A 21587-nucleotide genomic window follows, 5' to 3' on the forward strand; every position below is an offset into this window, starting at 1 on the left:
CTATGACTTTTAAGTTTAAATACAATTGTCTTAACCAGTTCCTAAAAGAGACAGAGTCCACCTCAACATTACACCCCCCAACCCCCACACCCCCAAAAAAATCATTACCTCAACCAATTCTGAGGGCTATTCAGAGCATTGAGGTAATTGTTGTGTTTTTCATTAAAGGGAAATGAGTATCCGGAGATTAAATGAAATTGGCTCATCAAGACCAGTGAAGTGTTTGTGCTGAGCCAGGACAGTGTCTATGTATGTGTACATGACACACACACACAAATATCCCATACACGACTAAATTGTCCCTGTTGCTATAACTGCAGGCTCTCCCTACTGCTATTATGGCAGAACATTGGAAAAGAAACTGTCTGGAAAAGAAAGAAATAGATTATGGGATAAAGGGGAAAAAATGGAGAGACAGGAGATGAAGAAAATGAAAGAGAGGAAGATTCTAAAACGAGGGCTATGATGAGTCTGCAATCCATTCAGTTCGACTGCGAGTAGAAAATAGGAGTGTGGGATGAGTGAAAATACATAGAGACAGAGGAAGAGAAGCGAGGGGACATAGGACATTGAGGGCTGTTGTTTGTGCAGTCCAGGCCAGTGGTCTGATGCGGAAGGGGGACGGAAGTGAGGGGTTCTGGGGCAGATGAGGTGGTGTCAGGGGACAGTGTTGTGGAGTGGGAGACCGAGCTTTACATGGTCATTTCAGCTGTGGCTGGGAGAGTTTGGTGATTGGGCTAAAGAAAGTGAAGAGATAAAAAGGGGAAAAGAGAAGTACAAACTCTGGCCTTCATCAAGAGTCTTTTAAAGAGTGGAGCCATTCATCTCTGAAAAGAGAAACATATTTTTATATTAATATTTTACTGTCATATTATTCATTTTATGTAGGCCTAACTATGATTGTACCGTATATTGCATGACCACCCACTGTAAAATCTAATTAGTTAGACTTACTTGAAAAAAGTATGCAAACCGATTGCCTTAAAAAACGAAATAAAGTGAAATAGGAATAGTATGTTGTATTAACAAATGCTTAGTTAGTATAGTTCACATACACAAGAGTTCTAGTAACTAAAAAAGATCTGTAGAGAGTACTTGATCTTTTACTTTAGATTTACTCTTGACTTAGTATACAGTAGCTGCCATAGATATTACCATTGTAGTGTTTTGCATGCTGAATGTTGAAGTCTGTGTGTGACTCAAGCATGATCAGCTGCAAGATATTGTTACAAATATAGAGGGATTATGTCAACCCAATTAAAAGTTCCACAGGTGTTTATGACTTAAGTGTTAGCAATGAAATTGTAAACGATCATTATATGACATAAAGGGAAATATTACATAGGTTCATTTTAAAAGATTATCTTAATTTCTGACTAAATCATTAACTATACACTCTAAAAAAAAGGTTCTATATGGCACTAAAATTGGTTCTTGGCTCGTAATCATAGGGGAACCTTTTTAAGTGCTGTATAGCACCAACTTTGGTGCTTCAGTGGTTCTTCTGCGGTTCTTCAGTGGTTCTTTTGCTAAGGTGCTATATAGCACCACTGACTAAGCTGCTATATAGCACTGCTACCATATACAGAACATGTTAAGATATGGTGCTATATAGCACCAAAAGTGGTTCCTCTATGATTTCGACGAAGAACCACTTTTAGTGCCATATAGAACCTTTTTTTTAGTTGACCTATTTATTACTTCTCTTCCTTTGAAACCAAATAACTGTGATTTATTGTTGCATCGCTGCATCAGAAAAAGAGTTTAATAATATAAATGTTGGCCAACCAAAGTGAACACTTATCACCATAATGGTGAGGATTGTTTTTTGTTTTTGTTTTTTTGCTTGACAAAATGGCACTCAAACAAATCAATTAATCTTAACTTGGTTTTTCTGAGTAAGCAAGGAATAGTATGTAAATAGTACAGATTACTAGATTTGTACTATTAAGTTAAGAAACTAAGTAAAGTTAACTAAAAAAGTGTTAGTTAGAATCAGACAATTTTACATTTTTTGTTGATGAACTATATGGGCCCTATTTTAACGATCTGAAACGCAAGTGTCAAAGCGCGAAGCACAAGTAACTTTGTGGGTGGGTCTCGGCGCTGTTGCTATTTTCCCGGCGGGATAAATGGCTCTTGCGCCCGGCGCAAATCTAAAATGGGTTGGTCTGAAGCAGCTTCATTATTCATAGGTGTGGTTTGGGCGTAACGTGAATAACCCAATCAGAGCGTCATCCAACATTCCCTGTAAAAGCAGGTGCGCAAGTTCCATTATGGATTGCTATTATTATGGTGTATTTACCAGGCGCACGCCAGGAGCGGTTCACAGCCGAGGAGACTGATGTGCTTGTAAGAGCAGTGAAAGACAGAGAAGTTGTGTTGTATGGGGATGGGAGAAACCCACCCAAAATAGCGTCGGTTAAACAGGCGTGGGAGGAAATAGCCACAATTGTTTCATCAGCTGGCATCCCCAGGACGTCGCACCAGTGCCGCAAGCGCTACAATGACATCAGAAGACGGGGAAAGTCCAAGTTTGCCAGCATCAATCGGGCACGCCGTGTAACGGGAGGTGGATCTGCCTCTACTCAGGACCTGACGCCAGCAGAGGACGTCGCTGCGTCCACCCTCACCGATTTTTTTTCCTGGTTCTTGACGGACAAACCAATTTGTTAGATGTCCTTATATATATATATGTCTTGCCAGAAGTTGCCACTATTGGGCAAACAGGTCTCCTTAATTATTAGACTACAATTAGCCTGAATAATTTGTAAGCTAAATTTATGCCTATTTTTTCACATCTTCGTGGCACACCACAATGATTTCCGTCATCTCATGTGTTAATATTTTTTAGTGTAACAATTTATGATTTGCAAAAATAACTGTTGCATCTGTGTAGATTACATGAGCAAAGTGTATGCGCGTTGTGCACGCTATACATTATGGTCAAGCATGCGCCCTTAAAATAGCATAATGAACAACGCGCAACGCGCCACTGACTTTAGACTAGGTTTTTTCTGGTCAGTGGCGCAATTGTTTAATGGAACAGCAAAATAGCACCAGGGATTGTTTGCGCCGGAACACGCCTCCTTTTTTGCGCTGAACCGCCCAGGTAGCGCAAGTTCATTCACTAGTTTAGCGACGTGCTTCTGTGGAGGGAAAAGCGAGCTTTGCGCGGGTGCAAAATAGGAATGACACATGCGTCGGTGTACAAAGTCAATTGCGCTGGGTGCAAGATAGGGCCCTATGTGTGAAAGTGTACAGACTGTGAAATTCGGACTATTTAAATATATTTGGGTTTTGGGTCAGTACAATTTGTTAAGCTTTTGAAATAAATCTTTTAAGCTCACCATGGCTGTATTTATTTGATCAAAACACAGTAAGAGGTTAAAAAACTGTTTGATATTGTTTGTGGAAAGCATGATTCATTTTTTTCAAGGTTCTTTGATGAATAAAAAGAACAACATTTATTTGAAATAAAAATCTTTTGTAACATTATAAATGTATTTACTGTCACGTTTGATCATTTTAATATGCACTTGCTAAATAATAATATTAAAAAAGACTGACCTCAAACTTTTAAACAGTAGTGGTTGGTTGATGTTTTTATCTTATCCCAATGTGCTGTGGGGTATTCTCTTATCCAAAAGATACATTGCCTTAGAATTTGACCAGATTGATGTATCAGCATCATCAGTGTTGAGGGGTATTCAAGTAATGAGTAAAGTAATGCATTACTTCTAAATTTACAACAAAATATCTCAATTACTTTTTCAAATAAGTAATGCAAGTTACTTTGTTTTCCCAATTATTGACTGACAACTTATCCACATGTTGAGAGAAACCAGGAGTAAGTTCACAGGTGTTGTGGTGGTTATTGTAGTTCTAGTATAAATGTGAGCATACATTTACTCATCTCACTTGCACAAAAACACATTCAGTATTCCTCTAAATGGATAAAAACAGTGAAACACAACCTCAGAATATTACACAAATATACTTTATGTATTTAATCTCACTTTATTTGCTGCTTATCCAATTTAACCAAAGCAATAAGTAAAAATGACTTCACATGACCAAACATTACATTTGTGTTTCACTTTTTTGTTTTTAAAACGTTTTATGTTATTAAAAAACAAGCAAGCAAACCCAGCCCATGTTGCAAGTAACGCAAAAGTAATGTAAAGCATTACTTTCAATAAAAAGTAACTAAGTAACACAATTTGTTACTTTTTAGCGAGTAAAGCACTATTGTAATGCATTACTTTTAAATGTTCCCCAACAGTAAGCAACATAATGTACTGTATATCTTTAATTATACAGCACGTAAAAAACAGTAACTACATAAATCTAAGTATAATATATATAATCACATGCTGCATTTCAAGATGTACATCGTTAAAAGTAATACTTTGTAATTCAGTAAGTTAAATGTGGCTTCAGTAACAGCTCTGACAAGTTCATTCAGTGAAAGATTCATCAGACCAACTCAAACCGGTAACTCGTCAGTTTACAAGCAATTTATTTGTAGAAACAATTCATGAGAGTCATTTCTTTGTGAATCTGACTACTTATTATACTGTTTCTTTTTGATTCACCGAACAAAACTAGCTAATAAGAGTCATTTAGTGTGTGAATCACACTACACCAGTCACACTGTATGTTCACACTGTATGCACTATACTGTAAAGAACTGGCTAGTAAGAATCCTTTGTTTGTGAATCAGATTACACTGTTTGCACAGTTTGTTTGTGCGTACAGCCCACAAGGACAACTCAACAGATATACACACTTTTTTGCCTTTACTTTTTATTGCATCACATTCAAGTAAGACTGTAAATTCACATTTACAGCTTGGGTAATACTATTATTTATTTTCTGTGGGATTCAATAGTTTTCAATAGTGGGATTCAATATTGTCTTAACCAGATTGTCACTGATGGCGTATTGCAAGAAGCACTTACAAATGTTGCCTGGAAGAAAACTGGTAACAAAGACTGAATAAAATAAAAATTTCAAGATGGTAAATCAACTTTAATATTGATAATTTGTGATTTGTTTCGATATTAGTTTAATATGAATTACAATATGTCAGCAAACACCTCATCCATGTATAAACAGACAAGTTTCATGTGTCACTGTTGATGTGCAGAGCAGGCTCGCGCTTTATCACATGGGCAGCACAAGACAAGCAAACAGATGAGTGAACACCCTCAAAAGCCACGCTCAGCACTTCCCATCTCTCTCCCTCTCGCTCTTTCTCTCATGGCTGCGTTAGCACAACACTTCCAGAGGTTACCATTCAATTAAGCTGCCTGCTTGTCTAAGGCCAGACAAAGACCTTTCATTCCCCACCCCCCTCCCCCCCACACCTCTCTTCACATCTCTACCCTCCACCAAACTTGTAATTACAATGTTCAACACTCTGCTCTGCCACGACCCACTGTAAAATATGACCATCAATTCTGCCATTATCTCTGCATCCGGATTCCAGGCTGATGGCCATGATTGGGCGGCCCGCGCCGGGCGTCCGAATGAAGAATATCACACCACTATCTGCCGTAATGAATTACTTTAACTTTTAACCTCATGGATCTGTGCTTGAACTTATCACCACAAATCATCACCTTTTTACTCCCCGCCCCCTCTTCTTACTCTCTCCCTCACACACACTTTTAACAGCAAACGCTAAATTAAAATATGAAGTCACTCCATTTAGGAAGATGCTGCTGCAGCATTTGTCTGATAGGTAATATGGATGATGTAGGTAAAATTGGGCCGAAATAATAAAAATGATGATTTAAAAAAAAAAGAAAAAGCCTATAGCCTTGAAAACACAGAAAACTAATTTGAGCTCAGAGATTTTAGGATGTTCAATGCTGCCTGCGAAGAGCACATACATCAAAATTGTGCGTGTACGAGGTCCATTGTGAAAGAATGTGTATGCGAGTCTGAAATCCTTGACCACGGCTGATTTTTCCCCCTCATCATAAAACAATATGAAGGCATGCTGAGAGGACTGACCATTACTGAAGGTCATTCAGATGGACGTGCAGTATTGTTCAGCACATATTCTCCTGCGCCCATGTCCTTGGATCTACACTGCATCCCTAAGAGCTTTAGATTCATGCATTTAGCAGCTGGAATACTCACAGATCCCAGGAGTGAGTAGGTCTGAAACGACACTTTTTTTCTCCCTGTGTAAGCCGAATTCTGGATCCTTTTGTTTGCAACAATTTTCTATCCCTGAATGAGCTGACAAGCATTTTAATGGCATGGTAAAAATGCAAGGACCAGGAGGGTGGCGAGGCCCCCGAATGGAGAGTGATGAATGGGCAGTGGGGCCAGTTGAGCTGCTGGACAGCATCATGACCAGGGCGCTCTGCCAGCATCTGCCGTAAGTTGTAAGGTACCTTAGTAGGCACAAATTCCAGCAGACACTTATTAGGGGCTTTGGCATGAGCGATTGGCAGGGGTACACGCATTTGAACAACGGTGACTTGGACTTGGAACAGCTTTTTACTGAAACCTTAAAAGATAATTTAAAAGGAGAGTTCACCCAAAAATGAAAATTGTCATTATTTTATTATGTTGTTCTAAACCTGTATGACTTTATTTTGTCTGTGGAACACAAGATATTGTGTGAAATGTTATTGTCCATACACTGTACAATAATTTTAATGGAAAGTATTGGCCACGTTGTCAATTAAAAACCATGGGGGGGAGGGCCTTTTCCTACAATGCCCCTAAGTTATGGAACTCATTACTTGCATCTAGGAATGCTACATCTCAGACACATCTTTTTAGTCAAGCTTTTAATTTATAATTTATATGCGATATGATGTATTTTTGCTTTGATTTACTTATTTTGTTTTGTACGTTGTAGCGCTTTGAGTTTGCGAAAGGCGCACTACAAATAAAATTATTATTATTTCTTAGATTTTTCTAATCAGTTATGCACATTGGTTTTGTTACATCTTATGTTGTTAAATTATTTTTTATTATTTTAGTGTTGTGTGTCACCATGATGGTGATATGTATTTGTGTTTATGACACCATGCACCTTTTGAATATTAGGATTTACCTCAGCTTATGCAACTTATGATGAACTTTGTTAATTTTTTAAGGTGGTTGTAAGTTTATTATAGGTTAAAACAGATGAGTAATTAGTGCCATCTTAAAATGTTTCTACCTTATTTTTATGGTAAAGTTCTGGAAACTATTCTTTTCCAGCAATTTCACAGATTTTCTTTTTTACAGTGTAAAATCTAAAACAAACACTGGACCATATACCATATATTTCATTGTATGGACCCAAATAAACTAAAAAAAACACCAAGACATTTTCCAAATATCTTCCAGAAAACAAAGTAAGCCATACATGTTTTGAGGGTAAGAAAATGATTACAGTTTTAAATTTGGGGTGAACTATGCCTTTAAGTGTCAGTCAAAGTTATTTATTCTTTCTTGGTGACACCGAGACTATGGAAGTTGTGAGAAGCCGAGATGCCACGCAGGCTTCAAATCGGAAGGGTGACGCTCTCTGGTGGGGTCACCGGGGTGGGGGTGTGTGATGGTGGTGTTAGTGCCCCAGTGCCCTCTCAGTGCCGCCCTGAGAGCACAGCTGCTCGGACATGCAGCCTCCATATGCCTGCAGCAGTGGGGAGCCACACACCATCAGCACAGCCAATCAATCACATCCAGAGTTAAGTCCAAACTTTCCAGCTCAACTCGTGCCCTGAGAGCATGAGGGTTGATGCCATGCCAATCCAAGCCAATACATTTATAAGATAAGGAAACTTCACTATTTCAAAGATTGCTGCTTTAAATGACAGCAGATTAGCACCACATTGTAATAATAAATAACTAAGAAAAGCTGAGAAGGAAGTTGTAACATTACAACAATAAAATAGTAATATTTTCAGAAAGTAATAACACTCCCTTTTGAGAATAAAATCTGAATTATGAGAATACAGTTGTAGTATTATGAGATTAAAGTAGTAAAATTGTATTTAAGTAAAAATAAAAAGGTTGCAGCATTATGGAATTAAATAAAATCAAATTATGACAAACTCGTAGCATTATGAGAATAAAAAAAGTTATATTTTGATAAACTAAAAATAAGGGGGGAAAAGTTGCAGCATTATGAGATTAAATCAAAATTATGAGAATGTAGCATTTTGAGATTGAAGTTGTATTAAAATATTAAGTACAATATTTTTTATATTTATAGAATTTAGTAACTTTATGAGAGTAAAATAATAATATTTTGCAAAAAGTCAAAATTGTGAGAAATAAAGTCATAAAGAAAAGTCACATTTAAAGTCTTAGAAACATTTAATAACCCTTCTCCCAAGGTTTATTTTTCTCCATTAGGTCACCTGATGGGGTTTTGGTTTCCTTGCCACTGTTGCCTCTGGCTTGGCGTGCTCAGTTGGGGACACTAAATGTTTCAAAATTTTCCAACGAAATATCCAAATAAATCGAATTATTAAACTAAATTAACCATATCAACTAAATTACTGATCTAAAGCCCACACTGTCACTGTATGATCATTTAAATGAACTGATGACATCACCGTTTTCTCCAGAACGGCTAGACGGCTGAATAAAATTATGCTGCATTATTTTCCTGTTTAACACTGTAAAGCTGCTTTGAAACAATCTGCAGTGTTAAAAGCGCTATATAAATAAAGTTGACTTGACTTGACTTGACTTTAATGTGAAAAACAAAAAAAGGCCTCTTATATTATTCTCAAAACATTACAATAGTACAAAAATAAACAATAGTTTATTCTCAAAATCTCATGTTTCTCTACTTAACTTAAAATAGCTTTAAAACACTGTCGTAGCTGGTGTCAAGCTTAAAACTGCAGCTTCCTCTCTTTCTTCCATTAACTCAGCAAGCTATTTTGGATCAAGCAAACCTAACCCAAAACCCAAACCTTCGGGAGCTCACATCAACATTCTACATACAGTAGACCTGCATCAGGTAATTAGAGATCTTACACCATCAGTTCCTGAGTGCAACCAGGTGTGTTGGTGCTTGAAATTGAACAAATAGTATGTGGTATGGAGGCAGACCTCTGGAGACAGATTTATAAGCAACCAACCCATGTACAGTAGCACAATAAAGAAACTCCCTGCGTCCGAATATCCCAACTTCCTATACAGCATCTGGAAAATATTGTATTATGACTAAATATGCAGTATTTATAAAACAGCAGGCTTAAAATATTGTTCCTTTTCTGTTGATTTAGATATATAATATCATCTATTAAAAAGCCCTCTAATTGGTAGAGCCATGGCACTTTGGTTGAGCTCTAGTGCTCACGTAGATGACGCAGGTTCGAGTCTGACTGTGACGTCTCACTCTCCCTATAGACTATATCTGATCAATAAATCAAAACCCCAAAAATAACAGGGAAAAGAAGACTTCTAATCCAACAGGAAGTCACGCTTGCAGGAGGATCACAATATCACATGTTCATCTGCTCATCAGATGAGGTAGTGCGTTGCCCTGCTGGGCCCGCTATCTGCCCCCTGTGTTGTAATCCCCTTCTTAATCTGTCTATTATGGAGCAGTGAAACTGTGCATGTCAACAGGGCCTGGGTCTCAGGGCTCTGGATCAATAAAATCATACACAGTGGGTGGTTCCGCAAGCTCTGTGGGCCTATGTCGGGGGGAGACGTCGATACTGTCGATTGGGTATTAAAGAGCACTCTGTCAGCCGGCGGTCACAGAGGGCCCCAGTACACAAGGCCCCGGGGGGGTGCTGGGTAACCTCCAGTGTGTATTAATACTGGGACCCTTCCTAGCTTGACACACCATCCCTCCTGAGTATCGACAGGTGAGGTGACAAAGAACCTGCAGAGACAGTGCTAAAGGAAAATGAGAAAATGAGACTCAGAGAGTGAGATTTCCTACACCAAACTCTACTTCTATAGCTGTGATATGAAGTTGTATTTTGCCTGTCCTTTGTGTCTATAAACTGGCCTAATTACAGCAGTTTAACTGGGCTGTCAGATTGTCTTTATGCCTTGCATCCATGAAACATCATGGATGGCCTTCATCTACTGTAAGTTGAAAATGTTTGGCTATATGAGGAAAATATATCATAATAGCCAACATCTAGTGCATTCAATTAAAAACTTTTGTCCAACATGATTTTCTGGATATTAATAATAATGGTGTGTGTCTTAATAACAATAAGCATCCTTTTTATTATTACTGTGTGATTACACTTGTTCTTACTTCAGGTGGCATTACTACCATAACATCTAGACTCCAACCATTTAAGCGAAACTAAATGAAAAAAATTAAAATAAAATAAATTAGTTTTAAAAATGCAGTAGTTCATAAATGTAAAACTAATGAAGGTGTAACAATTTTTGAATATGGACAGAAAACTACGCCAAATTACTGATGTGAAGACCCCATTCACTTTTGTAAATAAAATATCATTGGTCTAGCTATACATTTTTGGTAACACTTTAGTTTAGGGTTCAATTCTGTTTATTAGTACTTATAAAGCACATATTAATGCCTTATTCTGCATTACCATTATTCTACATCCCTTAATCCTACCCAATACCTAAACTTAACAACTAACTTACTAACTATTAATAAGCAGTAATTAGGAGTTTATTGAGGCAAAAGTCATAATTAATAATTAGTTAATAGTGAGAATTGAACCCTAAACTAAAGTGTGACCACATTTTTTACTGTAAAGTAAAGTAAGTAAATCAAGTAAAAAAAAAAAACATTTTTAAATACTGCAAAACTCTATAGATACAACAAAGGACAAATGCATATTTGAAAAATGAAGAAGTCAGAATCTTTTCTCATTGGCATGTGATGTGGCTTCTCTGCAGATATTGCTTGAGATGTTGCGCTAAACAGTCTCTGCGCAAGCCCTCTTTTCTGGCTACTTACAACTAGGAAACATATCTCTAGGAAAATGTCTGTGCATTCCGACAACATTTGGAATCTAAAATCACTACGGCTCTATTAATGAAGTTGCTGTGTGTGTGTTAGTTGAGGGATGTAAGTAAATGCTAGTGAGTGTGTGTGTGTGTGAGCAAGTGAGGTGAGAAAGGTCTGTGAATGATAGCTCTGAGCATGGCTAACTCATTTCCACTCCTGCGTTGACCCCATGGCCTCCAGGGCTCATTAACCCTCTCTTCCCATCATGCCATGCAGCAGAGGCCAAAGGCAGAGTGGCTGGAGGGGGGTGTGGGATGTTGAATGAGGGGAATCTGTGTGGTAAAAGCAGCGGAGGTGGCCATCTCACCCCTTGTTTTAACCTCTTCAACCATCATTTATTCTTTTATTACCTCCATTGGTTATGTGCATGGCTACAAATCTCCGACACGCTCCTAAAGCTGTCAGGGCAGCCCCGGGCCTGTGGCAGCCAGCACGGTCACCTTGACACTAGAGAGCTAGGGCCAGAAGAGACAACACACATTCTGTCACACACAAGGATGCAGATGCACAGGCATATACTGACATACACACACAGGAAACGCATTAATATTCTGTCGCAGAGAGGAGGAGAAGTGAACACCTTCATTCTCTTTTGCCTTTAGGACGTCTTGTTCTGCTAATCATAAAGTGGTTGTACTGTATGATTAGCTGCTGTCATTTCTACAAGTGGATGAAGTCTACAACCCCGGCAGGCTCCCTTATTCCCGGGTGCTACTATGCTAGTGTATCTGAGAGATGCTGTGATGCTCGTGGGCATAGCAGGAAGAACCTTTGTGTGAGGAGGCAAGGAAGTGGGTATCTTGTCTGCCCTAAGAGAGCCTGATGGAGGTATGAGAGAGGAGGACAGCACTCTGGTCCATTAGCTCAATGAGTCTGACACAGGGTAATGGACACATTTCCTAATTCAGAGGTGTGTGAAGCATTTCAGAAAACGTATAATGTTTAATTAAAAAAACAGGAAAGGCGAAAACTTCTTGTATAGCTCAATATGGTGGCTGAAAAAGTTAAAAGTCAAGACTTAATTGATAAAAGTTTTCAATAGTGCAACGTTTCATAGAGTGTAACAATGCCCACCTAAGTATTAATATTATTTTTTTTCCAATGGGATTTTTTTAAAAAGTATTTAAATAAAACAAATGCTAGATCAATGAATAAAAAATACTATGGGCAAATTCTGTTTCTCTGAATACTGAAGCCTGATTGGATCACGTCTGTGAACCTGCATAGACAAATGGCATTTCAGCCCACCAAAGCGAGCGGGCCGACTGCAAAATATAAGGATGCCATATCGTCAGAATCTTTCTCCTTCATGTGCAAAGATCATCTCCCTCCAGGCTCTGAAAAAGTCCTGCTCACGGCTCTCGAATGTAAGATCAAAGCCGGCCACCCCTCTAAGCCATGCAGAGCCACATCGGCCCTGGCGGCCAGAGCATACGCTGTGGCGGGACAAGCTGGATCCACTCTTCACACAATGGTGGTCCTCCAAATTTACCAAACCAAACTCCTGTGCTCCATGGATGAGTCTGGACCTGACCTGGCTGCCTTTAAAGATAATGAGGCGCAACCGACCTAGCCCTGCACACTACTAAGTCCACAGCCTAGGCGATCGGATTAACAATGGCCAATCTGGTGGTCCTTGAGTGCCACCTTTGGTTGAATTGAAAGGAAATCAAGGACGCTGACAAGGTAGCCCTCATTCAATCCCTTGTTTGCCCAGCAGGCCTGTTTGTTTCTGCAGTGAATGGCTTCGCTGGCATTGCAAGCCATGCACCACTTCCTTCTGAAGAGTGCTAGTTCTGCTGCTGCTTCCAGTCGCCCCAAGTAGCCACCAACTCTCACAGCGCTAAGCACTACCCTTTTCCAAGGTGCCAGGGACCCCGCCCTAAGATAGTGCTGGACCCCGAGCAGCAGCCTGAGCAGCAGCCCAGATATATCAGGCACGAAGAGTGGAAGGTAAAGTCCTGCCGAGGCCGGACCACCTCCCACGCGACAGTGTGTTCACCTCCCAACCCACTGTTTGTTGCCAATGCTGAGTCCACCCCACCGAAAGTGTGCGAAGCTAAGCTCCTCTCCACTGTTATAACGAGTCAAAATTCTAAATAAAAAACAAACACCTTAACTAAAAGAGCACTTCTCCTCTTTCTTGCACCATCACGAGTGTCAGCTCCCGCCACAGTGCGGTGACTTGTTACTCATGACTCTCCAGTCTCTTACCACCCAAAGCCAGGCAAGCGCAGCCATTCCGGGTATGTCAAGTTGGGTTTTTTCTAGGCTACTTGCTCCAGTTCATTTGCAGGGTACCCCAACTTTGGGGGCGTGATTCACACTTCGGTCTCGGATGATGAGGCTCATGTCATCCAATCCGAAATACACGCCTTGCTTGCAAAGGGTGCTGTAGTGAAATTTCCCATGGCTCACAGCGAGTCAGGCTTTACAGCCACTACTTTCTCGACCCCATGCATGCCGTATGGGACACCTCAATCTCAGGGTGACCCACGGTTATGTCAAGGCCCTGGTTCCCTGGAAATCACCCCATCTGTACAAGTCAGGTGTGGATCTGGGCTCAGTTTTCAGAAGGAAGGCAGTCGTGATGGATGCCTCCAAATTGGGCGCCCGGTAAAACGGCAGGCCAGCATTTGGCTCGTAGACGGAACCGATGCTGAACTGGCACCACGTCTTGGTCCAATCAGACAACACGACAGTGGTTGCCTTCATAAATCCCTGAGATAATGGTAATGAGAATTGTGTAGCTGGCTGTGCTATTACACTCATGCACAAGTTAATGCTGGCTGCTCCTTAGTCAAAAGATTCTGGCGATATGGCATCCAGTGCCGACTTATATGAAATGCCAGGTGCACAGACGTGATCCAATCAGGCTTCAGTATTCAGAGAAACAGAGTTTCCCCATAGTGTCAGCAACTGATGCAATGCTCGTTCCCGTTATCTCAGGGAACTGAGGTTATGTTGGTAACCAATTTCCACTATTCCAGCAATTCCACTGTGAAATATGATTATTTAATTAAAAAAATAAAAGTTAAAATAATGTGGGTTGATGGCCTCAAACAAAGCATACCACTGAATAACAACCTTTACTACAGATTACAGTAGGTTTGTCTTGTGATTTTATAAGTAATTGTTAAAAATCAATTCCCCTATGGAGAAAATGAATGGGATTTTTAGTTCCAAAACCTAACTAACCTTACGGCATTGGCAGAATTAGAAGCCCTGCTTTACAGTGAAAAGAATCAATTGCCTGTTTGTTTACTCTAGAACATGTGCACACATCAGTGTGTGTGTTGGTTTTATTTTTTGCATAATTTGAGCTTAATGTTGCACTGAAATGTAAATAACAACAGATCATTTCTTCTGTATTTTGACATTTATTGACATTTATCCAAGTGTAATGGATTATAATTTTTTTTGTGAAAATTTGAATACAAGTTTGATATCTGCCAAAGTAGAGTCTTTCCTTCTTGTCTTTGTTTCTATCTCATTCTCACTGTTATTGTCCTCTCTACATAATGGTGCAGGACAGGGCTTGCTGTTGGGTCCCGCTGCGTACAGTGGGGTGTTAGCAGGCTGGATGGCACAAGCGTGCTGATCAAGTGCCAGCAGGTCAGAGGTAGACACTGGCACTGTCTTGGCATGGCGCCCCATGCCCTGTCTAACCATATCAGCCACGCCACAGCTCAAATGCCCAGCATCAGCCCTGCTGGCACAGAAGGAGAAAGTCACACAATGCCAAGGGCACTCTGAGAGAGAGGAGCCACAGCCCAACATGATTATACGCAAAAACAATCACACTGGTAGAGAAATACTCAGAAATATCAGTACAAATATTACTAAACTTCCAAAAAAAGGTTATAGACCTTATAGGCAGAGTCAGAGTACAAGGCATATTTAATTTAATGATGTAAGGCATGGTCACTATACAGTACAGTCAATATGTTAATATGATAATCTTAATACACAAAAAATATCTAAACATCCGAGATAAGTTCACTTGAGTACGAACATTACCCAAAGTAATAAGACATGTTTTCAGAGAACATATATATATTAAGTGATATTAAGTTTATATGCAGAAAAAAAAAATAGACCAGAAAAAATTAATATTTATTTCTTTTTTTCTTTCTAGAAAATGATAAATAAACCTGTTAGTTTTATGCTTTATTCTACCCATATTTACGATTCTTTGCAGCCTTTAGCCACTGCTTACAATACACAGGATCCTTCACTGGAAACCCAAAGCAACTTACTCCCGCTAAATATTTACTTTTTAAATTCTTGCACTTGGGAACAATAAAAGTTGACACCATTATGACTAAAAGTTGGCTAAGAAGTATTTCCTACTAAGGAAAGGCGGTATTTGACTTGAAATCTATAACAGACTGGTGGCAGTGGCCTTGGACAGCAACATGGCCAGTGGATTATGGGTGATGAAGTTTTCCTACATATTTGACAAAAGGGAAGACAACAAGAATTTTTTTTTAAAGTCCATTTTGCCAGCAGTGAAGTACCCTTTAAAACATCTTTATTTATTTCGATGTTTAAATATTTCCACTGGAAAACAAGACAGAAATATTAAGAAAATATATATTTTTTACACTTCTATTCCTCAACTGTCAGTCTCATTTTGATTCACAAAAAAGGTAAAATGTTTTAAGCAAATAATAAAAAATAGAATGGGTTCAAGCCTCTGCTCTTTGTTGATCCTCTACTCTGTAAAGTAAACTTTGGGGAGAGAGATTTCAACAATACACAATAAGCCTGTGACCCCAGAGCAGCCGCTGGGTTATTTGGGTTATGTCGTATTTGTGCGTGCGTCTGCATACCAAACTCTGGGGCCCGTTAACAAAAGCTGAGTACAGTCCACACACACACAGTTTTCCTTTTCACAGATCTGTCCTCATTCTGAACCCATGCTGGGCCGGTCGAATAGCCACCCAAATAAAAGCTCTGGCGCAAGATGAAGTCTCCGGCCAGCCTGGGCTTTGTCATGCATACAATGAGGAAAAGACAGCACATCCCAACCCACCGCAGCAGCCTCGCCATTCAGCACGGCCACCACACGCACTTCTATTAGAGCCCGCAAATTGAAATTTACATGTTATTGCATCCTGGCATGCAGCGATTTGCGATGTGTCATCTAATTTTAAATCGAGCCGCGTTAATTCACCATGGGGGAAAGAGAAGACGGGAGGTGGCAGCGGGGTGTAGTGAAGACTGTATGGGGAGGGGGGTTTAGACTGAAGAGAAAGAAAAAAAAATCTCTGCCTCAGCAAAAGTTTTCATTAAAATTTTAGACAAATGATCTCTGTGTCCTTCTCCCAAGCTGCCTGGGGCGTCATGCTATTTCTATGCAAATAACAACCTCACGCCTTCCTCCTATCATTTCTACTGGTGCTGCTGTAACATGACCTGAGAGAGAGAGAGAGAGAGAGAGAGAGAGAGAGAGAGAGAGAGAGAGAGAGAGAGAGAGAGAGAGAGAGAGAGAGAGACTGCACAGGAGAAGAAAGCGAGCAAGACGGAGGGAGAGATATGTTGCAAGCAAAAGCGAGCGAGACAGAGAGTGAGATAGAACAGGAGAAAAGGAGTGACAGAGAGCGAGCGTAGCAGGGCACATGAGAGAAATGAAGTGGGAGAGGGAGAGAGAGAGAGAGAGAGAGAGAGAGAGAGAGAGAGAGAGAGAGAGAGAGAGAGAGAGAGAGAGAGAGAGAGAGAGAGAGAGAGAGTGTGTGTGTGAGCATAGGGAGGATTCACTGAGGTGTGAAAATATATAACACTAAGAGTGTGAGAGAGAGACAAGAACAACACAAAGACACTGGGATAATTTGTTTCTCTCTGCCTCCCCTTTAATATATTACAGCCCTCCTCCAGCAGGCTGGTTCAGAGACTACTGCTGTTTAACCACTCACACTTTCAACCCCATCAGCCTCCATCTCCCCCACTGCAGTAATTACACACATACACACATATACACACAAATCAAACAAATTTGTTTCCTCCTTGTTGTTGTTAAAGGCAACTAAAGACTGAGTATTGCGCATTCTACTCAGCCAAATGGAAACTCTTAGCCACACCAATAAAACAGCATACATTTTTTCACAGAAAAGAAGACCTAGATCTTCAATGGCACTTTTCAGAGGAACATTTTAAATTTTTACAATTATATATGAGGTTTGAAACTCAAGAATCTGTATTGTCATGTGTAAACAGAAGGGTAATTTCTACAAATCAGTAGGTAAGTTTGCACGATAACATTTATACAGCAAACACCATATGCAAGTTGCATCGGAGAAAATAAATCATGAATATATTTTGAGAGAAATTTTGAGTTGGAGCTCTCCAAAGTGTAGCACAATTGCGTTTCGAGTGACCCGAGTTCGAATCGTGGCAAATGGTCCTTTCCCGATCCCTCACACTTCCTGGCTTCCTGTCCTCTCTCTAACTGTACTATCTAAATAAAATATATATATATTTAGAGCAATAAAAGGGGGTGTTTAGTATTTTTCTTCTACTGTATTAACTTGCCTTATTTTAATGCAAAAAGATTACAAATGCTGACATGTGTCATTGACACGTAGCATTCAAGATTTGATCATGGTTGTGAGGTCATGTGCAAGGAGCATTATTCATAAAACATAAGACCATTCCTGATGTGAATGATAACATGATTATTAAAAAAAAAAGGATTAAAGTCATGTTAAATAATTATAGGTCCCACTTACATTTTTACTTTAAATGCATATTATTCCAAACAGCTAAAGGTATTGGTACCATATAATCCATATAATACTATATAAGTATTGTCACCATTCTGTTTAGTTTTGTTCATGGACTTTCAGTTTGTTTTCATATGTCACATGTTTCTTTGTTCAGTTTCCCTGGTTACCGTCACTGAGTTCATTTAGTTCAGCTGTGTCCTGTTAATTATCTCGTTTCTGTTTGCTATTTAGTTCTTCCCTTTTCACTCACTCTTTGTCCGGTCACCATTATATTAGATGTGTTGTGCGATTGAATGAATCTTTGAAGTATTTACAATTAAACTACATTTGGGAACTGTATTTACCTGTCTTCGTCTTCCTGCCAACACACACGTGACAAGTATTATATGGTATAATACCATATACTTCAGTATGTGTTATTATACATTCTCGTCTTTTGCTCATGTTGTTCCGTATGACTTTCTCTCTTCTTTGAAAAATAAAAGATACAAATATTAAAAAGTGAAAATAAATGTGGCAAGAAGGTAAAAAAAAAATTTTTTATGGGGTCCAATGCTGTTCCACAGAAGAAAGTCAGAGTGTTGGAAGTAAATAATGACAGAATTAAAATTTTTGGATGAACTATCATTTAAATATAAGCTAATTACTATTGAGTAAATAATTATATGTTTACAATATAAAATAAGACATGATTGCCTCCCTTTTTTCTACACATATTTGTTGAAGTAATATTTTATAATTAGATTTTCAATATTTAGTATATTTATTTAGCCATTTTTCCTTGCGGTCACAACCACGTAGGTTTCAGTATTCTTGAGGGGCCATTTGATCCCTCCACACACTCTACAATGTTAAAAGCAAACTGTAAACCAGTAAGTCAAAACAACAGCCTGATTAGCAGCTAATTGCAGCCGGCTCCATATGGAGGAAAAGGAGCACAGATAGCATAAATGGGACTTGCACAGGCAGGGTCAAGTCCAAACACTACAGCGCCGAGGACAGCTCATGACACGACTTTAGTTATGATCAATCTGTGTGCAAGGCGTAAACAGAAGACCTGCAAATACCCCCCATAGCCAGTACCCTGTCACCTGTCTCGCACACACACAGTCACATCCAGCCCCTCCTTTAAGATTCATTGGGGCCAAGGCGACGGCACTCAATCCATCTGCTCCACATTGTCATTTGCATTTCATGCCTCCCGGCTTTTTTTTGAAGTGGCAATACTTTGATGCAGTCAGAGGGACACATTATCATTATTTCAATTTCCGTGGCGACACAACGCAGCATTGTGGAAAGCAGCAGAGAGTCGGTGCGACATGGTTGCTGGTGTCTACAAATGCATTGAATGGCAATGGAATCTACACATACGCTACTCGCAACGTCCACAAATCTGTGTACCACAATTCTGTTCAAAACTCTGTGCCGTGTGTATGTCTGCAAGCCAGTGTGAGCAAATATGCAGAATTGGAAGAACAAAAGAGAAAAATAAAACTAAATATTGCTCAGGTATTTGTTTAATACATAAATATAATCCACTCAACACACGTACATGGCAATTTGTAACTATGTTTTGGCGAATTAGGGGCTGAATCATAAAACTGCTTATTCCCAACTGACAGTTAGGTTTAGGGGTGGAACTTAACCCCCCCCCAATTATTAATTCTAACAACTAAAATAGAAATGTTTTCTTATGAGATTGGTTTGATCGACCAATGAGAAACCATTTTTCAGCTGGATGTTTGACATTCTCCATCCTCAGCACCTGGTCAAAATGTAACAAAAATAAATAAATAATTTTTAAACCAGGCCAAACTGATTTGCTGATCTTATCTGGTCAGGCTGGTCTGCTGGGCTGGTCTGCTGGCTGGATTTAGAAAGGGTTATGGATACTTTTTTTTCAGCTTGTCAGGGTGGGAGCCCAGCTAGACTAGCTTGGACAGGGAGACCATTTTAAACCAGCTAAGCCCAGAAAACCAGCTTAGGCTGGTTTAAGCGTGTTTGTTTTTTTGTTTTTTTTTTCTTGTTTTTTAGAAGGGGTGATATTCTCTAACTAATTAAAAGTCCAGCAAGCAATTTTGCGTTTAAAAGACGTTTACTAGCCACCCAAACACAGCCCTGACGTCTAGGATAAAACAAGGCAAAATTTGGGCTGTCAGTGAAAATTTGATAGACGTCTAACCAACAAAATTAAACCAAACACCTTGTAATCACTGTTGACTTTGCTTACATGATGAAATATCATACCTCTCGCAAGTTATTTTGTTATTTAACGTAACCAAATTCAAGGTTATTTTGGCTAGAAGGTTACTCATAGCCTAGTCTCAGCCTCTGCCCACGGACCGTTGGCTGAACGTCTGATGCATTTGGCACACTTATCTAGAAAGACTTCAGGAGTTTCAAAAGCCGTCATCTGATTGGTTGAATTCTACACAATGTCCACGAGACGTGTGTGTTGTGTTCTTTAACGGTCCGCCTGAAAACAAATGCTGTGACTCCAAACTCCCTCATTGAAGAAGAACGCCGTCGTGTTTACAACTGTGACAATGAGCGCTTATCAGGATCAACTAAACGCTGTATTTTCTAAAGTATGTGAAGTTTGCGGCTCCATTGTTGCAGTAAACAAACAACGTTCATGAATTAATCATTTGTTATTGCAGGGACATCGACTTTACTTTTTTTACGCCCCTAAACACGACACAGAACTAAACAAACTGTGATTGGTTGCGTTACATGTCAGTCAAACGTCCTCTTGGGCGGTCCTTGACCAATGAAAGCTGCGATAGAGTCCAGACCTTCTGCCGTCAGTCTGAAGGTCTAGCTATGCGAGATTACTCATAGCCAGATTATATCGGGTCTATAGTTAATCGAAACGGTGAAATTATGGTTTTTGCTTGCTTGGACAGCTTATCATAAGTTTGCGCTATACTATAGTCAACTAAGCTTGCTAATCGAACTTGCTAATCGAGTCAACTAAGTTTGCTAATCGAAGGCTAACTGAAAACAAAAAGAAAAGGATATATTAGTTTAATGTGATCATCAACGTTTGAAATGATCACACAGCAACCCTCCAAAAGTTAGGTAAAACACAAGAAAGGGACATACTTTGATGTGCAACTTTAACATCACTAATATGTGATATATGAGGTATTTTAAAAGACGTTAATTAACTGATCAATTTCCATGATTAGGAATAAATGCAAAATATTTTTGATTTCGACACGGAATAGAGTACCTATATATAAAAAGTTTTCTCAATGGGTTTCAAGTGGGATAGGTCTTGGCATGAGGATATGATCTCTGGCACAAGTCACTAGTAGCACCGTAGTGGCTACCCATCCCATTTCCTGTAGAATCTCCTCAGCCAGAGCCTTACACATCTGTACCATCTTAAACCTGCTCCAGTGCCAAGGATAGAAAAGAGCTGTCAAAGTGATTAAAAGGTTTCTTAGGGCTGATTAGCAGGAAAAGATGGCAAGAACATTGGGATCTGCTGATATCTCTCACCCAGTCTGGCCCTCAGCTTCTACATTGAGTTTGGTGCTGACACTCACTAAAAGGAGACACATGTACTTGAATTCTGAAGGAGAGACTGCAGGAGGGGGCAGGCATAATAGGACAGATGAGAAGCTTCTTGCCAAAGCAATGCATCAGGAGCACTCAGTGTCTTCCCCCCTGCATAAATCCACTCTTCTGAGATAAGCCTGGGCAACCTGCTGCATTCCGCCCACCCTATGTGAAGGCTTTGCCACCTTGCCAGGGTTCAAAGGGCATCTGGGCAGCTTCCAGGAGCAAAGCAGCTGACTGGCTGCAGGACAGAATCTGCCCCCCGTCCACCTATGTAATTTGAAAACTGCACAATAGCAGCGCTA

The sequence above is a fragment of the Gobio gobio genome (genome assembly GCF_949357685.1).
Source record: "Gobio gobio genome assembly, chromosome: 8".
In the NCBI taxonomy this organism is placed as follows: domain Eukaryota; kingdom Metazoa; phylum Chordata; class Actinopteri; order Cypriniformes; family Gobionidae; genus Gobio; species Gobio gobio.